Genomic DNA, 16,008 nt, shown 5'->3' with positions numbered 1-16,008 from the left:
TATATCCGATGAAGACCCTTCCCGCGTGTGTAGACAGCCCTTTGAAGTTTACGGAGGCTTGAGATATCCATGCTGTCCCCGATTTTTCTTTCAGTTTCTCTAATGCTAAGTTGAGTACAGTCTCAGGGCCTTCCCATTTGAGGTTCCGGGGCCTGGCACTCTGCCCCGAGACCGTCCCTTTCCTGTGTCTGTTTCCAGCTTTCCATGCAGGGTGGCATCTGTGAGTCTTTCCTGACCGCCCAGCACATTGAGTCATTGAGCAAATATTTACTGAGTGCCTACTATGTGCCAGGTACAGGTAGGGGAATCACACCGGCCTTCCAGTCCTGCTCTATTTTAATCGCAGCATTTATCACTTTATGCAATTATTTTGTTCGTTTTGCTGTTTGCAGATTATTGTCTGCCATCCCCACTAGAATTTAAAAGCCCTGAGAGTGGGGGTCTCGCCTGCCTTGTCCTCTGCTGTGTGCCCAGCCCCAGGGACTGGCCTGGCACTTGGTAGGTGCTCAGAATCATTTAGTGAATGGGTGAATTGATCTTATTGCCCTAGCAACCCTGCGAATTCTCATCACGCCCATTCTACAGGACGGGAAACTGAGGCTCAGGTCCCGGCCACGCAGAAGCCACAGCAATAAGGAATGCCAGAGCCAGAGCGTGAGTCACTGTGGCCACAAAGTCTGTTGCTCTTTCTTCTGGTGAAGGCAGCCCAGTACTGTGAGTGGAGAAGACACTGGGCAGGGTCACAGACCAGCTTCCATGCAGAGCCTGTGACTCATGCCCCTTGTGGAATATGCTAGGCTTCCATCTCATCGTCGCTCCACTGGTCCATCACGACAAGAGGAGCAGCTCTACCTACCTCTAGGACTGTCATGAGGGTCAAATGGGTCAATAATGTGCACTCTTCAGGGCCATGGGGTTGTGTCTGAGCATGTAAGTGTAGGGGAAATGAAAAATTTTCCTTTCTTCCCTTCTAGATTCTTTCTTCTAGGTTCTATCAGTGAAATGGGTATAAGACAAATTAACAGGAGAAAAACAAATTTAATTTCATATGTCCGGGAGCCCCATAAGGATATGAAGACTCACAAGGCAGCCAGGTAATTGAAGCCCGTCTGCCATCCTGAGCTAAGGAGAGGAGCAGGGACCCGGGGATGCCAAGGGGAGGAGGGCGGAGGAGATGTTTGGAAAAACAGAGGTTGTCCTGTTAGGCAGATAAATTTCTTAGGTAAAAAGGTAGCTCTGTGACTAGCTCTCTTCCTGCTCCAGGCCCCCTTTCCACTGTGAATGTAGGCAGTTGAGGGGGAGGTCAAGAGCTTTTCCTCATCTGCTGGGGTTTGATTGCCTTTAGCTCAAAATAATCCTCGTGCCAAAGAGACATATTTTAGGGTGGCAAAATCTGCTCCCCTTCCTGGGCCTTGTCAAGATGGAATATTCGCCATATGGAAGTGGACACCAAAAAAAAAGCTTCCCGCCGGCCCTCCTTGGCTCAGTGTCTGGTGGCCCCTTCCAGCCAGATCGGCTTGGCAGTGTAGGCGCCATTTTGCACGATGGCTTTGCCCTGTCTCTAATTCAGTTGGAGACTCTGTGGTGAACATTCTTGCCTCTGAATATTGGATCCAGTTACAGCCATGCCCACTGCCCACCCCTCACCCTAGGCACCCCGCTGAACAGCACACAGGACCTAGTCCATAATGGAGGCTACATGTAGGTAAGGTGGAGAAAATACGTCTACTCCTTTGGTGTATGCCTTTGAGATTATTGAGGTTTGGTGTTGATCACTGAAGAATTTACTTTCCTCAGCTGTAAAATGAGGATATTTCTGGCCCCCACAACCTTCAACCATTGTCATGAGGATTAAATGAGGATATACAGGTAAAGGGCTTTGAACGGTGTCCAGCACACAGGACCCACTCAATAAAAACGAGCTGCTATTACTCCTGATAAAAGATGCTTCTACTAAGATGTCTTCTATCGACTCCTCCCAAAGGAATGTTGAGGGTTGTGCTGGAACAAGAAGCTTTTTGTAACACTGACCAATTCAGCCAGTATGTATGGAGTAGCTGGTGGGGTTCCTGGCATCGCACATATAGCAGGGGAAAGAACCACGTGTTTCCAGCAAAGCCATGGAGCTTACATTCTAGTGTGTGGGGGAGGGGAGATGCACAGGAACCAAACAAATAGATAATCCATCGGGTAATGATTACTGTTATTAAGAAAAAGTAAAGGGGCCAGCCCAGTGGTGTAGTGGTTAAGTTCATGCACTCCTCCTCGGTGGCCCCGGGGTTCACAGGTTTGGATCCCGGGCAAGGACCTAGCAAGTAAAGTGGGGTGAGGGGAACTCAGGCTGGTGGTGCTACTGCAGAGGTCAGAGAGGCTTGCTGGTGACATTTGAGGTGAGGGGAAGCCGGCAGGTTATGGGGCGGAGCATCCCCGGCAGCCAGCCACTGCCAAGATGGTGAGGGGGGAATGTGGTTGATGCTTTCAAGGAAAAGGCCAGAGTAGAGAGCGCTGGGGGAGTAGATGAGATGAGATGAGAGAGGGAGTGAGGTCCACATTACTGTGAGCTTTTTAAAAAGGCTGATGTTTGGATCTAAGGTTGCCAGATTTGGCAAATAAAAACACAGGACACCCACTTACCTTTGAATTTCAGATACACAATAATAAATACTTTTTTAGTATGAGTATGTCCCAATATTGCCTCGCACATACTAAAAAGTTATGCATTGTGAATCTGAAATTCCAGTGTAACTGGGCATCCTGTATTTTATCTGGCAGCTGTACTTGGGCCCCACTCCCCAAGATTCTGCTTCTGTTGGTCTGGGGTTGGGCGAGGCATAGGTACTGTTCACAAGCTCACCAGGGATTTCTGACGTGTGCCCAGCGTCAGGAGCCACTGTCGTAGGGCCTCGTCTGTGGATTTTATTCTGCATAAGATGGAGAGTTGGAGAGGTCTGGAGCAGTGGTGTGACGTGTTCTCACCTTTTAGAAGAATCCTACTGGTTCCTTGTGGAGGAGAGAGGGCTGAGAGTGGACACGTGCAACCGGTTAGGAAGCTGTTGCAATAGTCCAGGCCCGGGAAGGGGCCTGCTATGGGCTAGGCGCAATAAAAGTACATAACGCAGGCATAGGTTCCTGGCTCCTGCCCCAGACCTACCCAATTTAGAATTTCTTGGGGGTGTTGAAGCCTGAGAATTTATTTTTTTTACAAGTTGCCCCGGTGATTCTGATGATAATCAGGTTTGGAAAAACTAAATGATTGGATTTGATTCTCCCAGAAATGATGGAAATAACCATGAATACTGTTTAGGAAGCATTATCTGTGTGGCTGGCCCTATGTGCTTTCCATACGTATTTTATGTCACTTCATCACATGCAGTTGATACTATTATTAGCCCCGTTTCACAGAGGAAGGAACGGAGGCTCAGAGAGGTTAAGGGACTTGGCCGGGGTCACCAAGCTACAAGATAGCAGAGCCAAGATTTGATCCCAGATCTGGCTGATTGTGCTGTCGTGCCCTCCCATGGGCTTAAATGTCAGTACAGGTTCAAAGATACTTAGAGGAATTGTGGCTAATGGATGCCCAGCAGGGGAAGCCTCCTTGCTATGTTCCATAGATGTCTGTCCTTCCAGGATGTAGGTAGCGCCTGGCCTGGCATGAGTGTTTGTGGAGTGAAACTGAATTCTGGGGATGATGTCACTGAAGGCAGCCCCATATCCCTTCCCGTGGAGTATCCTTACCGTCAGCATGCTACCGTCATGCTGAACTTGAGACTGAGTGACCCAGACGATCGTTTATGGTCACGTCTTTCCTAATGACGCTCAGAAATAAACAGGGCCCCTGTGGGGAACGACTGGACACACCTTCAGTGGGAGGCCAGGGTGGAGGGTGCTGCGGACGGCTTGTGGTTACCACGGATATTGTTACGTTGCTGAGCAATCTCTTGTCTGTGTTTCCAAGGCGTCTGTGACCCAAAGAAATAAACATCTTTTTGTTAATTGGACCATCAACTGGAATTGGCTAAGCTGAGTGGAAGGGGTTTGGGGTCAAAGCCACATGGGTTAATATTTCCCCCATGGTTCTTGTGTGTTAGGTAATAATTTTGTAGTCTTCTGCCTTATCTGTTACATAGAGGCTTGGGTGATGTCACTCTACCTGCTTCTTATCTAAGAAGGCTTTGTACTTGCCCTGATCTGATATTTTCTGGTGCGTGAGACCCATATCACTGGTGGTACATGAGACACCTTTAGCTGGTACATGAACTTGCATTAAATCACCTTGGATCATACATGAGAAAGTTATTCCCTTCAATCCTTATTCTCCTGAGAGCATAGTTTGATGCTATTGAATATTTTTTTGAGATATAATTTTTGTTTCTTATAAACTTCTTATCAAGGCCTTTAATTAAACTCATGTTTAAACCGTTTTTCTCTGTGACTTACAGGTTCATGAACAAATGAAAAGTATATATATATATAGTATATATATTTCTTTTTTTAAACAACTTTATTGAGATATCTTTGACATATAAAATTATGTATATTTGAGGTGTACAACTGATGTTTTGATATATGTATGCCTTGTGAAAAGACCACCCCAATCAAACTAAATAACTTTTTTTTTGAGGAAGATTAGCCCTGAGCTAACGTCCACCACCAGTCCTCCATTTTTTGCTAAGGAAGCTTGGCCCTGAGTTAACATCTATGCCCCTCTTCCTCTCCTTTATATGTGGGAAGCCTAACACAGCATGGCTTGATAAGTGGTGCATAGGTCCACAGCCAGGATCCCAACCGGCGAACCCTCGGCTGCTGAAGTGGAGCATGCGAACTTAACTGCTACACCACTGGGCCAGCCCCCAAACTAAATAACTTAATTCATCACCCCTACATAGTTCTCATTTGTGTGTGTGTATGTTGAGAACATTTACTTTAAGATCTATCCTCTTAGGAAATTTCAAGTATACGATACAGCATGGTTACCTGTGGTCACCTGTGGTCGCCATGCTGTACATCAGGTCTCCAGAACTCATTCACCTTGCATAACTGAGACTTTGTACCCTTTGACCAACATCTCCTCATTTCTCCCTTCCCCCTCCCCCCAGCCCCTGGCAACCACCATTCTACTCTCTGCTTCTATGAGTTTGACAATGTTAGATTCCACCAATAAGTAAGATCATGCAGTATTTATCGTTTTGTGTCTGGCTTATTTCACTTAGCACAATGTCCTCCAGTTTCATCTATGTTACTGCTAGTGGGAGGATTTCCTTCTTTTTTAAGGCTGAGTAATATTCCATTGTATTCCTCTAACATTTGCTGATCTTCCTTTTTAATGAAGGGAGAACAGGCCTCAGCTCTCCAAAATATTGAGTTAGGAGTTAATCATTCTGTTATTTATTTATTTAATAAATGTTTATTTTGGAAGATTTTAGATTGACAGAACAGTTACAAAGATAGTACAGAATTCTTACCTAAGAACCATATATCCTTCACCCTGTTTCCCCAGTCTTAACATCTTACACAACCATGGTTCATTCATCAAGACTAAGAAACCAATATTGGTGCATGACTATTAATTAAAGTATAGACTTTATTCACTCGTTTTTCTACTGATGTCCTTTTACCGTCCCAGAATTCGGTCTGGGATACCACATTGCACGTAGTGTTATTTATTTTTTTATTTTCAGTACTGATTTCATTTTTTAAATTTTTCTAGTACTTTCTATAATGGCTAATGATCCTGGTTTTTTATTTATGACAGTGATATATTTCCTTTTAAAACATTAAGCAAAGTGAGATTATTTTTAATAAAAACAGTGATAGTAAAAGTGGTAAGCAGATATGGCAAAAAATTCTCCATTTCCTCCAGGTTGACTTTACCTGTAGGAAAATCCTCCCCATGGGCTGGCAAGATGGTCACCAGTCAGACTAGTGTTCTTCCAGCCAGACTGATTTCTCTCACCAGTCATAAGAATGTATGTTTCCCTTAGGATGGCTGGTCATGGCTGCGAGTATCAAATGCTGACCAAGATAGTGGCCAAAATCCTAATGACACTGATGATGGATGGAGCTTAAAATCCAGAGGTCAGTTGTTCCAGAATTGTCCCAATAGCTCAATGATGTCAGCAAGGACCTAAGCTCTTTCTGTCTTTCATTATCCTCAGCACATTGGCTGTTGTCCTTCACTGTGTCACCCAGTGGTCCAAAGATGGCTCCCTCAGCTGCAAGCATCCTTCAGCAGTTACGTTCAAAAGCAGAAAAGAAAAGAGAAAAAGAGAGCTCTCTTTGTGAGTTCTTCCTCCTGGGTTTCTCTCCAAGGGTCTCAGTGGAAACGATTTCCCAGAAACCCTCTTGCTGGGATCACATGTCTGGATCACATGACCACCCCTGGTTGCAAAGGAGTCTGTGAAAGCAAGGATCTGGGACAGGGCACTGGCTCAGACCCCCGTGGGTGGGGGCAGGCCAGTTGTAACATTTGCGGAGCTCAGGGCAAGAACACATGATGATAAATAAAACATGTCCTCACCTGCTAACCTGACAGATACACCTTCAAAACCACGTGGAAGATCAGGTGTGAATTTAGAATCCTTCAACTCCTCAGAGTCCTGTGCCAGAATGTGGCTCCTGGCTCACCGCCCATCCTCCTTCTCTTCCCATCCCCGGTCCAATCCCGTACCATGTGAGGTCCCGCACACAGGCTTGTGGACACGCCAGCCCCCACTTTCGAGCTCTGTCTGCCCCTCCTACAAACAGCCACCCCTTGGCTGCCCCTCAAACCTAGGAATGTGGGTGCTGCTGCACCCTCGGGAGAGTGAGTCAGGGAAGGGCTCCCTCCCGCAGGCTGGAAGCGGGCTTGAGGCTGTTTGGACAGGGAATAGTGGGGTGCCAGGTCCCCGGAGTGTGGGCTTAGGTGGGCATATCCTCTTGGCCTTACAGACTCCTCTCTGCATTGGGATGGGCGTGGCTGAGGGGGGTCAGCGTGGGACCCTCTAAAGGCTGGGGCCCAGAGCAGAAACTGTTCTTGCCAGTATTGATTGGGCACACTGTGGCACAGACAAAATCACGTTTCTCTAAAGGCAGAAGGTGGAATGGCTGCTGAGCAGGCTGCCCTCGGTGTCTGCCCCACTGTGAGCTCAATGGGGCCTGGGGTCTATGTCTTGTGTGCCTTTGTCTCCCTAGGACTCAACCCAATGCCTGGTATATGGTTAAGGTGCTCAATCAGTACTTCTTGAGGGGCCGGCCCGGTGGCGCAGCGGTTGAGTTCACACATTCTGCTTCTCAGCGGCCTGGGGTTTGCTGGTTCGGATCCCGGGTGTGGACATGGCACTGCTTGGCACGCCATGCTGTGGTAGGCGTCCCACGTATAAAGTAGAGGAAAATGGGCACGGATGTTAGCTCAGGGCCAGGCTTCCTCAGCAAAAAGAGGAGGACTGGCAGTAGTTAGCTCAGGGCTAATCTTCCTCAAAAAAAAAAAAAAAAAAACTTATTGAATGAATGAGTGAGTGAATGAGTCAATGTCACTATTAGTACTGTTGGAAACTGTCCTGCATCCCCCTCACACCGGGATGGATGCTGTTGGAGGCCAGAGTCTAGAAGGGAAGCCCCGAGGGAGTTTGTTTGGGGTCCATGGCAAAGCAACAGCCCAGAACTCTTGCCACATTCTCTGCTGGACCCCCACTCCCCCCCATGCTCACCTCCAGTGGACGCATCTTTTTTGTGCACACAGCCACAGACTTCCTCCTCAGGGTCTGCTAACACAGATCTGCTTTTGCTAGTTCAGAGTTTCAGGGCTGCTGGGTAGCTCCGAGCGCTCCACGCTGAGCCCTCCACATGCAGTTAGAGGACCCCTGCAGCCTGGCCCACAGGCCCCTCCACCATTGGGCCCAGCCTTCTCTCTCTGCTCTCTGTGACAAATTCTCGGCTCAGACAGGTCCGCTCTCTGCCCCTGACTATGCTGTGCACTTTCCAGCTTCCAAGCTTTTCTCACACGATTCTTGCTGCCCGCAGTGCCTTCGCCCACCCCGTTCTTTCTGGCTGTTCAAACCAAACCCCTGCGTCAAGGCCCAGCCAGTTCCCACATCCTTCCTGAGGCTTGCCCTGGCCACCCAAACCCCCTTCCTCGCGTCTTCCCTAGGAATTCCCAAATGCCGTGAGGTGTGATGATGCTGTGATGAGGAGGTATCGGCCTTCTCTGGGGAGCCAGCTTATCTACAGGAGGGATACCAAAGGATATGACAGGCGGTCTCATGGACAGGCAGCCTGGGGATGGCAAACAGCGAGGCCTCACTGAGACTGGCGATTTGGGAAGTCAGGGCCTGAGGTTTCTCTTTTTGCCTCTCAGAGGCCACGTGGCCTCCCTCTTATCTGCCTCTCTGTGACTGTCAGCTTCATTAGTCACTCACTTCCAGCTTCCTACCTTTCACATGCCCATGACCTCATATTGGTTCCCAGCTTTTACTCTACAGGACCTTGGAGCTCAAGCATGCACGAATGAGTCAGGGCTCCTTTGCTCACAAGTGAAACAATCCAGTCAAAATGATGTAAGCAAAGACAGGGAGTTTATTGACTCGTGTAACTATTGAAAAATCCAGAGGAAAGTCCACTTTCAGGCACGGCCAGCTAGGTATTCAAATAATATGATTAGGAACCTCTTTCTATCACTGGGCTCAGCTTTCCTCTGGGTCGGCTACATTCATAGAAAAATCCTTCTATGTCATTGGCTTAACCTTGAGCCAAACCCCATGGCCAGGGGATATGATGCTTTGATTAGCAGGTTTGGGACACATGCTCTCCCTCCCAAAGAGAAATATGGTATTATTACCATCAGAATCCAGTTGGACTGAGATTGGGTGGGGAAGAGGCAGGCCCTTCAAGGAGCCCCAATCAGGCTGGACGTTCACCTCTAATTAGCTGTGGGAGGAGGGGTTTGGCTCACACACCTGCTGCTCACATAGGGTCTCTGCAGGGAGATCAGGTACTATCTGTCTGCTCAGTGCCCCTCGTTCCTCTGCAAACAGCATCCTCCTTTGTTCCAGGTCCTTCTTCTCCCCAGTCACAAGATTCTACAGTCATGTGTTGCTTAACGATGGGGATACGTTCTGAGAAATGCATCATTAGGCGATTTCGTCGTTGTGCGAACAACATTGAGTACACTTACACAAACCTAGATGGTATAGCCTACTGCACACCTAGGCTGTCTGGTACTAATCCTCTGGGACCACCGTCATCTATGAGGTCTGTCACTGACCAAATGTCATTATGTCGTGCATGACTGTATTGGGGCTGCCCGTCACAGCCCTGCTGGTCACAGGGGAGGACTTGTAACCCAAGAGGACCAATCAGAGTCCTTCCTTGGGACTTTTCATCATTTAACCAAAGGAAGAAGGTCTGCTGCTTTCTTTCTGGAGGTGAAGCTAGGAAGACTTGAGTAGGAGTTGGCCAAGTCTCCAATCTCATAGGAAAAGCTGGTCGGAGAGAACAAAACCCAAATGCAGAGAGAAAAGGAGACGGAAATGGAGAGAAACAGTCTGAAGGGAGGTCTAGGCCTTGGGTTCATCATTGCCAAAGCTCTACAGGAATCTACCTTTGCCCCGTTTGGTCAAACAAGCCAAGAGATTTGACTTTTTGCCTCATTCGAGCAGCTAGTGTTTCTGGGGCGTGTGCTGTGTGCTGGTACACTGTGCTCGCTGATCTCCACAGGGGATCTTGCCTGATGCTCACAACTTGGGGGTTATCTGCTCATTTTAGAGATGTGGGAACTGAGGGTCAGAGAGTTTGAGAGACTCCTTCATACAGCCAGGAAGTAGCAGGGTCAGGATTCAAACCAGACAGTCTCCGGAACAATCCACAAAGCTCTAAAACCCTGGGTGAGGTGGGTGTGCATGGGGCAGGCATCCCAGTGTGGCATTAACACTGGGCACCAGTCTCACACCCAACCTTTGCCCTCAAGCTGCTTAGACCCTATAACATTGTTATGTCAGGCTTAAAATTTTTTTTTTTTAACTATGAACTATGGGCAGAAAAGCACATACAGGATGTAGGCACTGCTTATAAATAAATAGAAAGTAAATACCCTCCTGTGTAATTACCACCTAATCAAGAAATAGAACATTACCAGCTTTCCAGAAGCCCCACTGTGTGCTCCTCCCCAGACAGAACCTCCTTGTCCTCTAGAACTAACCCCGTCTTACCTTGTTCAAGCCTCACTCAGCTGTTTGAGTCTAGTGGATATGTGTGCATCTTGTTTTCCTAACTAGGGTGATGCTGACGGGGTGATGGTGATAAGGACTGTCCCTTCCACTGTACTTCTTGCCTCCCCCACTTGCCCGGCACACAGTAGGTGCTCTTGCACATTTGTCGACAAGCCGACTGGGGGGGCAAGCACCTACTGTGTGTTGAGAATTGTGCCAGGTGTTCTACATGTCGTCTTGTTGAATTGTCACAAAACCTCTACCAGGTCGGCCTGATTACCCTGCATTTCCAACTAAGGAAACTAAGGTTCGGGCAAGTCTTCTACCGTGCCCGAGGTCACACAGAGAGGAAATGGTAGACCTTGGCTTTGAACCCAGGTCTGTCTGACTGAGGGCCCTACTTCTTCCACGGTTCATTCTGATGGGGCTGGGGAAGGTGGCGAAGGAGGGGAGCGGTGGGGTAGGCGGGGGATGGTGAGTGCAGTGATTGAGAGAGGGGCTCACAGAGGGACTGGGCCGCCTGCTTTCAAACCCCAGCTCTGCCACTCAGGCAAGTTACTCCCCTTTTCTATGCTTCAGTTTCCTCTCTGAATAGGGGTTTTGTGTTGATTCGATGAGACCACACGTAAAACGTCCAGCCTAATAACTAATAGTACTTACCTCATAGGGTTGTTGTGAAGAACAAAAGAGCTAAGTTTAGCACGGGAAGTTCCTAGAACAGCAGCCTGCGTGTGGTAAGAACTCGATAAACATTAGCCACTATTATTGCTGCCGTCATTTGGGAACGGCTGCGTCCACGGCTCCTTTGCCAGCTGTTTTCTTCTGTAGATTGACTCCAGTGAAGGGCTTCTGGCTGACGTCTTTGGAGAAGCAGAGCTTGTTTCTTCTGGGGGTCACGAGGCCGATAGAATGGAGACCGGCCTCCTCCGACAGTGGCTGGCCCGAGACCCAGTGCCGTGTTTCCCTGCCTGACCCCACATCCGAGGAGAGCTGACTAGGCACCAGCCTCCTGGGCCTGACAGCAGGGCAGCCTCATCACAAGGTCGGGCTGGCTCTCCAGAGGGTTGGGTGCGGAGATGCAAAAGGGCTCCCGGCTACCTGGCCTGTGGCATTGCAGCTTGCCTGGGCTTTGGAGGGGCTGAGGCTCATGGTGGGATTTTTTTAGCAACCAGGGGCCTGGACAGCTCCTGAATTAGGTCAGAAATATTGATGGCAAGCAACAGAAACTGATTCTGGCTATCTAAAGAAAAAAACTTAATTGTAGAGAAGCTCGCTCCAGATTCAAAGTTCTGGAAAAGATTATGTGACCTGCATCATGTGACTGCCTCAGTGAAGTGGGAAGGTGAGCAGAGGAAGGACCAAGCGCTCCAGCTGGGCTCATGGTCGCTGATGGAACTCTCCCTGTGACACGATCAGCCACAGGGCAGTTTCCTCACAAACAGAGATGGGGAGTCCAACAGGTGGGGGAGCAGCTGAATACAAGACAGTCAAAGGAAAGAAGAAAAGACAAATGTCCACTGTGGTCCTGTCCTCTTTGAGCAAACAGGCTCTTATGGTGGGTGCCTAGAGCATCCTGAAAGACAAAGTAGCCTGTTTCTCGATGCAGACAGAATGCTGAGGGGCAGTGTGGGGCAGTGGGAAGTGCAGACATGGCTTTGGAGTCAAGCAGTCAGTTCAAAGTCTGGTACTTCGCTCACTTGCTTGTGACCTTGGTCAAGTGTCTTCATGTCCTGGGTTTGAAATCTTTAATCTGTGAAATGAGGATAATAATTCGGTAATTCTCATATGGTTGTTGCAAAGGTTAAGGACAATTTAGGAACTGTGGGCTCTGATTCCAACTCCATCTCTGACATATTGGACACTTTTTGGGGGGAAATTACAGGGCCTCTCTGAGCCTCGATTTCCTAGCTACAAAATGGGAGAAGAAGTAGGACTTAACCTTGGGAGCCAATCAGACTTGATTTTGAGCCTGACATTGCCACTTAAGTGCTACGAGACTCTGGGAGGTTATTTAGCCAAACTTGAAGTGGCCCAACTAAGGGGCACAGTGTAAGCACAGGCCCATGACAGGTACTGTATTGGTTTCCCAGGGTGGCCATGGCCATAACAAGATGCCACAGCACCTGGTTTCTTAAACACCAGAAATTGATTGTCTCATAGTTCTGGAGGCTAGAAGTCCAAGATCAAGGTGTCGACAGGGTTGGTTCTTGCTGGGAACTCTGAGGGAGACTCTTCCAGGCCTCTCTCGGAGCTTCTGGTGGTTTGCCGGCCATCTTTGGCATTCCTCGACTTGCAGAAACATCCCACCCTGGTCTCTGTCTTCATCTTCACATGGCATTCTCCGTGTGTCTTCACGTGGTCTTCCCTCTATGTGTGTCTGTCTCTGAGTCCAGATTTCCTCTTTTTATAAGGACACCAGTAATATCAGATTAGGGCCCACCCCAGTAACTTCATTTTAACTTGGTTCTCTCTGTAAAAACTCTGTTTCCAAACAAGGCCACATTCTGAGCTAATGGGGGTTTGGCCTTCAACACATCTTCTTTTGGGAAGGGGGAGACAATTCAACTCATAATAGGTGCTTTGCATATATTAGTTTTCCTTCTTCATCAAAGTTCGTTATCAAATAAGATTAAACGCTCTGCTCAGACCTGGCACGGAGCAGACTCTCAATGAATATTTGTTGAATAAACGCATGGACGGATCCTAGGTTCCATGGTGTTCTGAGCTCCACAGTTTTCTACCGACCCAAGAAATCTTTCCCCTTTTAGGAAAGTGATTTCAAGATCCTCAGACGAGAATATAAACTTGGTAAGAATGGCTCCAGGCAGACTCAAGAGCTCGGAGCTGATTTCTCTTTGAACATGCTCTGTGCTCTTCCCACAGCCTGAGGAATTGCAGGAAGGTCCTTCATTCCTGGAAATGCTTTCCCCCTTCATAGACAAAGAATGAGTTGTTCTAGCAAAGGCTGAAAACTTCCTCCAGTCGTTTGAAAAAAGGGTCCAATGAGGAACAGGGGCTGTGAGGTGAGATGAGAACATGGCTGTGGGTCACGGGATGGGGGCTCCCACAATCCTCTGCCCTGGGTACCCACTGAGTCAGGAAGCTATAACCAAATGGGGGAATGCCATCTCTTCTTAATTTTTCACCTCTCAGGCCAGGGGGCCCATGAACCTTGAGCCCTTATGTTGTGCTGGAATGTTCCATATCATGTAGCAAAATGACTCAAAGTCCAAACTCTGGAGTTAGGCTTCTGCAGTCTACTCTCGGCTCCTCCACTGCCTCACTGTGTGATCTTGAGCCAGTTACCTAACCTCTGTGCCCCGGCATCCCTGTTGGTAATTTGGGGGTAACAATAGTACCTGCCTTGTGGCACATGTGATGACATATGTAATACACTTCTCATCGTGCATTCAAATCGTGTTAGCAATTATTGTTTTATTATATTGTTGTTGAAGACACTGCCGATGCTGAGGCTGACGACGCAGGAGGTGAATTCTGGTACCCAGGTTTTAATAAACTTCCTTATCGATACGATTGAGTAAAATAAGATTAGTCTGTTTTCATCATTCCTGTTAGGGCTTTCCAGAACTCAACCCATCTCTCTCCCCTTGTCTTCTCCCTCCCTTCTTTACCTCCACGTGATCCTCAGTGCTCAGCCATAGATTATTTTACTAATTCCTCCATACATTATAACCTCTGTTTCACAGGTCAGGAAACTGAGACTCAGAGAGGTGAGGAGACTTGTAATTGGTGAAGCTAGAATTCAAGCCAGGTATCTCTGACTCCAAGGCCACAGAATAGGGAGATGAGCGGGATGGGGGTGAGATTTAGTGTCTCCTTGCCATTACTCTCCATCCTAAGGACCTCCCCTTAGGACCTGAGCTCAAAGTTCTCCCCCAGATTGGCCTGTCCTGGACAACGCTCTCACTCTGGACCGGCTTCTGCACCCGATCATCAAGGCCGGCCCCCTGCTCTCTATCACACTGAATAGGCCCCAAGAAACTCATTCACCCAAGGGGTCAATGATTGATGACGAGGCAGCCCGCTAGGACTGGGGACTCTTGTTCAGTAGCACTTCGAATGCTCACGGAGGCCCTGGGAGGTGTGTGGTATCCTCCCCCACTTTATAGGTGAGCAAACTAAGGCTCAGAGAAGTTCTGTGGCTTCCACTGGCCACACACTGGGTCAGAGCTCAGCTTTGAACCTCCGCCTGCCTCCCTGGTTTCTTCCACTCGCGTCCTTTTGCAGCACTGTCTGTTGCCTCTGCTCCCTCCAGGGCAGCCAGGGCTGATATTTGCCTTTGGTGCTCTCTGTCCCTGTACTGCCAGGGACCAGAAGGTGGTTGGGACCAGCTGAGTTTCAAGGGGGCTGGTAATAGCAATGTCAGGACTTCTTTACCCAGGAGGATGGAGGGCACACTGGTTGGGGGCCAACGTGCAGCACAGCCTGCTGCAGTGCAGGCCAGGACCAGGTGGTAGAAGTCTGCAGGAACGCCATCCCATTTTGATCATTTTCTTTTCTTTCCCCTTAGCACAGACAACAGGTTCTGGAATCCTCAGGCCTCTCTGAGCACCTGACCTCTAGAATTCGGAGGCTCCTGAGGTTAGTTTCCTGTTCTCCCTCAAAAGCCCACAAGTGGTGACCAGCTTCCTGGTTGTTTTGGAACTGTACGCAAAGGAGGCAGCATGATGGAGTAGAAAGAGCCCTGGATTAGTTCCCCAGGGAGCTCTGACAGCGGCTGGCTGTGCAACCTTAGGCAGACGAATTTCCCTCTCTGATCCTCAATCTCCTCATTGGCAAGACGATCTCTACTTCATCAGGTTATCATGAAGATTCAGCTAGATCACATTTATAAGGCAGTGAGTGCTGTGCTTGGCCCGTGGGAAGCACTCAATAAACCTGCACCCACCATTGTTATGGAAGCAATGGTGTGGTCATTAACAACCGAAACCTTGGTGAAGGGTTTCTTCTTGGTGGAGGGAACCAGATGAACTAGATGGAAAGGGAGTGGAGGTGAGGGAGGAGAGAATGTTCCCTCCCCATCCTGTTGGCAGCCATCCCCAACTGCACATGCCAGAGGCCAGCTCAGGAAGTGCCGAACAGCTCTCATCACTTACTCCTCCTGGGGAGACAGGCTGTTCTTCAGGCCCACGTGCATGCCCACACACACTCACACACACTCTCTCTCAGCACCAGGACTGAACATGGCCAGTGGGTGTCTTGGAGTTGCCCTGGAAGTACCTTATAAGAAAAAAAGGAAAACTCAGATTTCAAGAACAGCTAATTGCATACATACTTATATTTTAGCTTTTCTTTGTGTAAATTCACAGGGGATGTGACCCATGTCCACCGTTCAGGGGCCCAGCAGTGCCCTCGGCTCCTGGCTTCAGGGGTCTTAGGAATAATCCAGTCCTACTAGCTCATTTCGGGGAAAACAAAGCTCAGAGAGGCAAAAAGCCTTACTCAACAACACATACCCAGTGGGCCACAGCCAACCCCTGCGCTCCAGTGGCAGAGTTCGCTTGTCCTTTCCTGACAAAGGTACAATCTCCGTGAAAGAGCATCTCATCTGCAGCTGTCATCCTACCGGGAGGAAAGTGGGGGCAAGCAAGGACGATGGACTGTGCTCGGCGAGCCCCTCTGAGGTTTCAAGTCTGCTTCCCAATTATGGGGCCTTCGGAAGGAAATAACGTGTCATCTCCCACCTTCCAGGCCCCTGTACCCCCACGGGTCCCCCCGGCTGAGGCCTTACCCTAGAAACCAAGGAAGGTCATCCTCTCCGGCAGAAGCCTCCTCTATGATACGGAGCAGAAATGGTCAAGAGAAG

At 48.7% G+C, this 16,008-nt stretch overlaps 1 long non-coding RNA gene across 3 annotated transcripts; it reads left to right on the top strand.

Moving 5' to 3' along the window:
- The first annotated feature begins 235 nt into the window (after nt 1–235).
- On the top strand, nt 236–15,989 carry LOC124239160 (uncharacterized). Of its 3 annotated transcripts, XR_006888564.1 has the most exons (5): nt 236–498; nt 586–654; nt 975–1,094; nt 14,713–14,783; nt 15,512–15,989. It is a non-coding gene; the product is annotated as an uncharacterized LOC124239160 (long non-coding RNA). The 3 variants fall into 3 exon arrangements; XR_006888565.1 differs by lacking the exon at nt 15,512–15,989 and having other exon boundaries at nt 14,713–15,030; XR_006888563.1 differs by lacking the exons at nt 14,713–14,783; nt 15,512–15,989 and adding an exon at nt 5,982–6,665.
- The last annotated feature ends 19 nt before the right edge of the window (nt 15,990–16,008 follow it).

Source organism: Equus quagga, chromosome 5 (genome assembly GCF_021613505.1).
Source record: "Equus quagga isolate Etosha38 chromosome 5, UCLA_HA_Equagga_1.0, whole genome shotgun sequence".
NCBI classification, from domain to species: domain Eukaryota; kingdom Metazoa; phylum Chordata; class Mammalia; order Perissodactyla; family Equidae; genus Equus; species Equus quagga.
This window is presented reverse-complemented; position numbering and strand designations above follow the sequence as displayed.